The following is a 7,282-nucleotide window of genomic DNA, read 5'->3' as shown; positions in this document are numbered from 1 at the left end:
AGTACTTTGAACTCAGGAAGTCGATATATCTGAAAGCACCCAGATCTGTGTGGTTTAGCAGAATATAGGACCTAGCAGTGTGGTCTGTTCATAATGTAGTGGCAGTTATCCAAAAAGAAAAATAGGGACAAGCTAGAGCAAGAGAGTCAGAGCCCTGTTTCAAACCTGCCTCTGAAAAGCCATAGAAGATTGTACGAGCTGTAACAGTTCACTTGGACAAGAATTACACCTCATCCTGCCTGTTCTGTGTTAACAGCTTCTTGTTCCATTATGAGGACAGCCTTGACTCGCTAAACTTAAGCGTGGCCTTTTCTGTGCAACTGTCAGATTTAGGAAACATAAGCCCAGACTGTTTCTAGTTAATCTTCCTGAAAACAGATAAGAACATCATGTGCTACACATAGGTGTCGTGAGTCTGAACTGAGCTATTTTTAAGGACAGACTTAAGAGTCAGGAAATGAGAGGAAGAACTAGAGTAAGTCACATCTGTGCAAACGTTTTCTTATAGTTTTAATCATTAACCTGCTTAACCTTTGTGTTCCCAGACCTGCTCCACCCTGAGATGTCTGACAAGGCTAGCATTTTCAGAGGCCATGGGGGGTTTTGCAATAGGTTGGATCATGGCTGTGCAGACCATTTGATAGGGTTTTGTGACAGTTACCAGCTACTTCAGTTACTAACAGAGATGCCATAAAGGTCAAGCACATTAATAACCAGGCATGCATCTCCTCCAAAAAATTACTTGAAAATATTAGCTTTGCATAGTCTGCACAGGACGAATAAGCAGCAGAAGCCCTATTTGACATTCATTATTTTGTTTTTCTAGCAAGTGCTAGACTCACTAGAAACTAAAATGAACAAGATGAAGGAAACCCCAGATGGGAGGGATTGAGCATTTGGAGATCTGCCATCTGACATCAGCAAGTCAGAGCTGCGTTTTCTGTTCTACTGATACGTGACTTGATCCCAGTCAAACTTGCATTAAAAGTTACTCAGATTTTAAATTTAATTCTGTGATTTTTCAGTACAGGGAGTCACTAATGGGAAAAGCCATTGTCTAAAAAGCATTTTTAACATTAACAGGTAACAGCAAGGATAATTGTAAATTACTTATTGTCAGCGTTCCATTCCCCAAGCTCCTTAAAAAAATAATCCACAGCATAAGTATTAAACCATTGTGCATGCCAACTACCAGCAGCAGCTCAGTTCCCCCGAGCATAGTGTTTAATTGATTCACAAGAGTCTTTCATGATTTTTCACTGTGGAAAAAGTGCATTTAAATTCTCTTTGTTTCTGTGGAAAATGCTCTTTAAGTACACAGCTTCAGCAACATTATCTCTGATACAATGCTCTCCTCATTCCTCCACTCACAGTTAAACTTGTTCTAGGATCGTATCTGTGTGCTGCTACACAGGAGACAGCCTTGTGGAAAATCATTCCAGGAAAATATTGGGATATCACTTACCAGTTGGTACAGTCCAGACTGCAGGGACAAGTCAGCCTCTTTAGCTCTATTGTTATGCACATTTGCATAACATACATGCCTGGAAATTTTATTTCCCAGAGATTCCTGCCATAAAAGAACAGTCCCATTCAGAAGATGACAGAGAAGAGTTACTGGAGCCTCCATAACAAGTATGTTCCCTGCAACTGTGTTGCTATGCAGCTTTTTCTTTTGCTCAGGCAAAAAAACCAAAGGGAGATGCATCTGGTGCACTGAAGGAACAGCATTATTGTTGGGACTGTCAAAATTATCCAATAGCCAGGTACCCTAATCATTTCCTATTCCCCCAAACTACATTTTCTAGACTCAATTCAAGCAGCTTTCTCCAGCTGCAGTGCTGATGCCCTGAGACTCCTGCCTATCACAATGAGTAACACTGCTCACGACACTCCTCAGTCTGTCTCTGTCTATAGGTAAGCTTGGGAACATGACATTTCTACTCCGTATTTGAGTAGCACCTAGCATAGCAGTGCCTTGCTGAGCCCTGGCTAGAGCTCACAGCAGCTACTCTAATAAATACATTAAGAGAACAAAGGAACAGAGATGAGCCTGATCCTATATCTCAGCTTCCACCCACTTCCCCCTTGCCAAAGAAACAAAGCCACCTCCCTTCCTCCCTTATTATACCCTTTGGCCACCTGATAGCTTGCTCACTTCCACCTGAATCTAATTCCTTCACCTCAGGCCACTTCCCTATGCAGGGGTGGGCTCAGTAATGAATGAGTTGAAATCAGTGCAGTAAAAATCAGCTTCATGTAAGTGGCATGAGTATCTGACTTCAGGTCATAATTTTCTCTTGGCAAAGTTACAGGGACTACATAAGCACAAGATAATAAAAAGAGATGGGAAGAATTACTCTGTCACTCTTTTTGTGTGTCTTTCCTGGATCTGTGCTTGGTGTCCCCCGACACTCTCAAGGCAAAAACTAACAGTGCAAACCTACGAAGACCTTTGCCAGTCATCACCCCATCGATGTGCGGGTTGTTGGGCGCTTCTTCTTGTCCCTGTCCTGTGTGCATATGTCATCTGCTGGTGCTGTAGGTCACAGGCTACGCACGGTCAGTGGGGGAGGCTCACATGGGTACACAACCTTTCAAGGCTTCTATTTGAAGAAAAGATAAAACCAGTTTTAAGACCATGTGACAGGCACTTTTTACTCATGTCGGTTCTCACATCACAGTCACCCAGGAAGGTGCCATGTCTCCTGCATGAAACAACATGTAATACTTCACTGAGGTCTTTCAAAGTATGAACTTCACGTAGCTGTTCTGAGCCTCACAGTCCAAACTAGGTCAGAGATGTTCTCCAACTACTTCAGCGTGAGTTTGTACCCTCGGTAAATCTTTAGTTGTGGTGTGTAGTTTCTGGTAACGCTTAGCTGTGCAGGGGAATTAAGCAATATGAAAATGCCTCAAGGAATACACCATGAAGAAAGCGTGCCCCACCTATATGCTACATTTTTTTGCTCAAGTCTGTACTGTCACTGTTTGACTCAAGTAGGCTTTGGAGGGTGATCACCAAAACTGACGGGGAACCTTAATGTTGTAAGAATTTCAGGTTGAACTAATAGTTTGATTTTAAGAACACCAAATCTCCCTTTTTAAAAGGAGAAGATTTTGATCTGTCTCATCCATCTAAATCTGAGGAATAGTTCTTTCTCCTTCCCCCTTCAAAGATCTGGTTAGACCTGTAAAAAATATGAGGGGAACAAAAATTCACCCACTATCAGATCTTACACAGAGAGCTAAACTTCATAGCAACTGTAGCAGCATATGAGACACTCACTAACAATAACAAAGCCGCTGCAGGCCCCTTCCACTTTTTGTCAAGCTCTTTCTGGGAAATAAGTGAAGCAGAATTGAAGGTGAACATCTACCACTTGAAATAAACCCTCAGATACTTTGGTTCCCTAAAGTAAGAGAGCTAAAACCTGCAGGTCCCACGTTGCTGCAGTCAGGATGGCACTGGGTGTATTTGCTTACGTGGGCTGAATGAATCTTCCAGACTTTCCAAAAGCAGTTCTTCAGGCACATTGTATGTGCCCCACAGAAAGATCATCTTTTCAGGATACATTTTCCCTGTCTCAATTTCAACCCACTATTCTGATTAAAAACTCTTTAATTATGCAAATCATCTCCTCTCTTTGCCAATGCTTCAATTTTCTGTTATTCAGTGCTTAGCTAAGATATAGCTAGCTGTTTCCATTTGTCCTTGCTAATCGGTCTCTTGGGAACCCTCTACCTATTTCCAGCCCTAAGCTCCACTTTTCTATATCTTCCTGGTAATGAGGGACTTTGTCTTCCTTGTGTCTTCCTCTATGCCAATTAAACACTCTTGGCTTTCCCCCTCCGACCAGCAGCAACTGAGGACGCGATCCTTTTTATCTAGGTGGTTCATTATCTGCCTTCTCCTTTGGAATAAGAGGAACTGCCTGGGTTAAACCTATCATGTCAGCTTGGAAAAAAAAAAAGACTTTGACTTAGTGACATGGCTTAAAACTGCTCTTACTGGCCAAGTGAGTAGGACACTTCCTACCAGTTCCTGTAACTGGGAGTTGCTCTCGCTGGCTGTGGAGCAGCCAGCTGACATGGCAATTCCAGGCCACAGGAGTTTTCATATCAACATTTGGGTGACCAAAATGTTGATTTTTAAAGGCTGATTATAACAATGACCGAGAAGTACTGTTCTGGATGATGATGAAGTGTGAAAACCTCAGTGATTCTGTAAATGTTCATGTCTCCTCATGCCCACTCATTGCCTGCATATTGAAACAGGAAGAGTTACTAAGAGTGATGTAGCTCTGCCACAGTATCACAAACACACCAGAAAGAGAGAAGTCCAATGAGGTCGTTTGGTTGATTTCCCTTCCTTCCCAGAGAAATCGGGTACTCTCCACCATATATTTTGAAGTGCTTTGTACAGTTTAGCATCTGATGAAGGAGAAATTTGGGCCGTATTTTCTCTGTGGAAAGTATTCCAGAGTCAGAAGTAATCCCAGTCTGCAGAGCGTGGGTGATGGAAAACACTTCAGAGCCCTATAAACACATCTAGAAGACCCAGGATGTCTGTGCTGCATCTGGCAGCGTCAGTTAAGACCTCCTCCTCCCAGGCCCTAGTAAATCCATGCCTGTTGCCTAATGGAGCAAGAAAGACTTGTAAGAAGTATCCTCTGCAGCAAGAAGATTCTCTCTAATGCACCAAAACATGGAAGCTGGTGTTAAATATCCAAGACGCTGGCTGACAGGGGGTTGCTCTGAACATCAGCTAATCTGGGATTTTTAACGTACATGGATTTTTTGGAGTTCGGAAGATTTACCATGACAGTTTGTTCAAAAACACTGTACAAAATTCCTATTGATGGGGTTCTGAAAACGTCAAACATCAGAACCCAAGTCCACTGCCTTTATCCCCTAAGGCTATGGGGTTGGCAGGATCCCCTGTGTTTTGTAGCACAGCAACACTTGCTGGGCACACACCTCGTGGATTTTTGAGTACTGAGGACTCCAGCAAAGATGCATGACTGAGTAGTGTCCTAGTGTGATACAGATGCCAGAGAAGAGTGACAGGATCAGCTGGCATTTGGCAAAGATAAATATGATTCTGCACAATGAATTTAATCAGAGGCAGCAAAGCAAGACTGGTGTCAGAGGGAGAGGGGCTTTTCTGGGGCAAGTCAGTTATGGGGTACCCCAGAGGGACTAGGCAGCATCCCTGCACATGGTGTGAGGGCCCTCTTGTGGGCCCTGGTGTCTTCCGTGGACCCCACTAAAAACTACCCATGTGCTGCCTGAGAAGGGATTAACATTAATGTTTAATTAGGACAAGGGCTATTCAGACTCCAGTGCCAGCTGTTGCAGAGGGCACAATGAGCACACACAAACAGGCTGTGTGGCTCCAGGTTTTTCAGGTAGGATGCAGATTTTTCTCAACTAATTCAGAAATTATTGGAGTTTGAACGACACAACAGTTTAGATGTCTGACTAGACAAGTTGCATCTCGGGTATGGCAATGCTATAAAATACTGAGATCACATTTTCGCTTTTCCACATGTTCATCAGCCCATTTTCAGCTCCCAGTGAAGTGTAGCCCAACTCACCTTCATCCAGCTCACCTCTTCCGGCTATCTCCCATCCCACACACATTTGCAGTCATTGCTAATTACAGCTGTCACCCACAGACAGGAGGTGAGCACGTCAACACCCTTCATTTCTTTTGCTTTTGAGCCAGTGAGGTTATTGGGAGCCGGTGGGTACACACAGTTGCTGAACCTGATCATCTCATATTAAGCACTTAGTGTGGACACAAATTAATGTGACTATTAGCTGTGAGAGGACAGATTTTTACCACCTGCAAGCCTCAAGGAGTAGCATGGGAACCATGAGCTGTTTCTAACCATGTTCAGTGTGAAATAATTATGCAAACTTCAAACTAAAAAATCCCCAAGTGCTCATGACATGGATTCTGCCAGACCATGCAAAATACATCTGCCAAGGTGAGCAGAACCTCCACAAAACAACCCAAGTAAAGATAATTTATTGCAAAGCCCTGCTCCTCCTCAGCCAGTGGAGGTGTCTAGCAGTAGGAATAGAAAGGTGCTGGTCCTAGCAAAGCTATCCTTAAAGCACAAATACTTCCTGACAAGCCACCTCTCTTCCCTGGGGGTTAGTTGCAGCCCTCCACCGTGAGTATCTTTGTGCTCTCTGTCCCTCAGAACAAGTATGTCCCCCGTAGGCATCGCACTCAGTCTGCCTGAATAGAAACACACCTTGATTTCCAAAAGCAATTCTATGCACCTAGGTGGAATGAAGATGAAGGAAGTAAACTGTGGCAAACAGAGCTGTAGCCAGCTGAGTCTGAATAAACTTGTGCGACACCAGGTTGGAGTCACTGCCAAGCTGTACCTCCTCACCTGTGGGAAACAAATTTCTGCCCATTGCAGTAACTCAGTAATGACATAGCTGGAAATTCTGAGAGGTTAGGAATAACTCGCTCTAGAAAAATGGGATAAGTTTGTTTGCTTCCCAGAGAAGACTAAGGGATTTAAAAAATGCAACCAAAAAACCCGCCAGCACCACCCTATCCCACAAATATAGGGCATTTACATTTTTAACCACAGCATTATACTGATGTATGTTTCCACTCTGAATTCTAGCATTTCATTTTTTTTATTAAAAAGCCCCTTGCAGTCTCTGTGGTATTGTTGGAGCAGAAAGGGACAGGAAGGCAGAGGTCTATATTCTGTTCAGATTAGCCAGGGCAGCTGATCAATCCTTCTGGATAGGCTCTTGATGTAAATCAAGGTGGAACTTAAGCAATGGATTAGGTCTCTACCCAGGCTGATAATCATGAGAAACTGATCCCTCACAGGGAATACAGAAATTTCATGAATGCTTTCCAACTACACCATGATCCTGGTGTGCTTTCAAGCATAAATGTGCCCTGGCACACAAAGGGATGGAGACAATCAACTATGTTTTCCTGGTCAGCCCCTTTCTACATTTATTCTTAATAGTTTTAATAATAAGTTATTTTACTGTCTTAGCCTGTCTTGTCTACTTAGCTGCACTTGCTTTACATGTGGACTGTCTCTTGCCATGTTCAGTGTGGAGCATAATGAAGTCTTCAGTGGAACCTATAGAGACTGCTACTAAGTGTTTAGAGATACACCTTTGTAATGGTATGAAATTGAGCATGCCTACTTTAAACATCTTTTGTGGTTTCCCTGTCCACCAGAGAAAAAGCTTGTTGGGTTTAAATTCCATTTTTTTCAAGCAATTC

This window comes from Nyctibius grandis, chromosome 18 (genome assembly GCF_013368605.1).
Source record: "Nyctibius grandis isolate bNycGra1 chromosome 18, bNycGra1.pri, whole genome shotgun sequence".
Taxonomy (NCBI): Eukaryota; Metazoa; Chordata; class Aves; order Nyctibiiformes; family Nyctibiidae; genus Nyctibius; species Nyctibius grandis.
Note: the sequence above shows the minus strand (reverse complement) of the source record.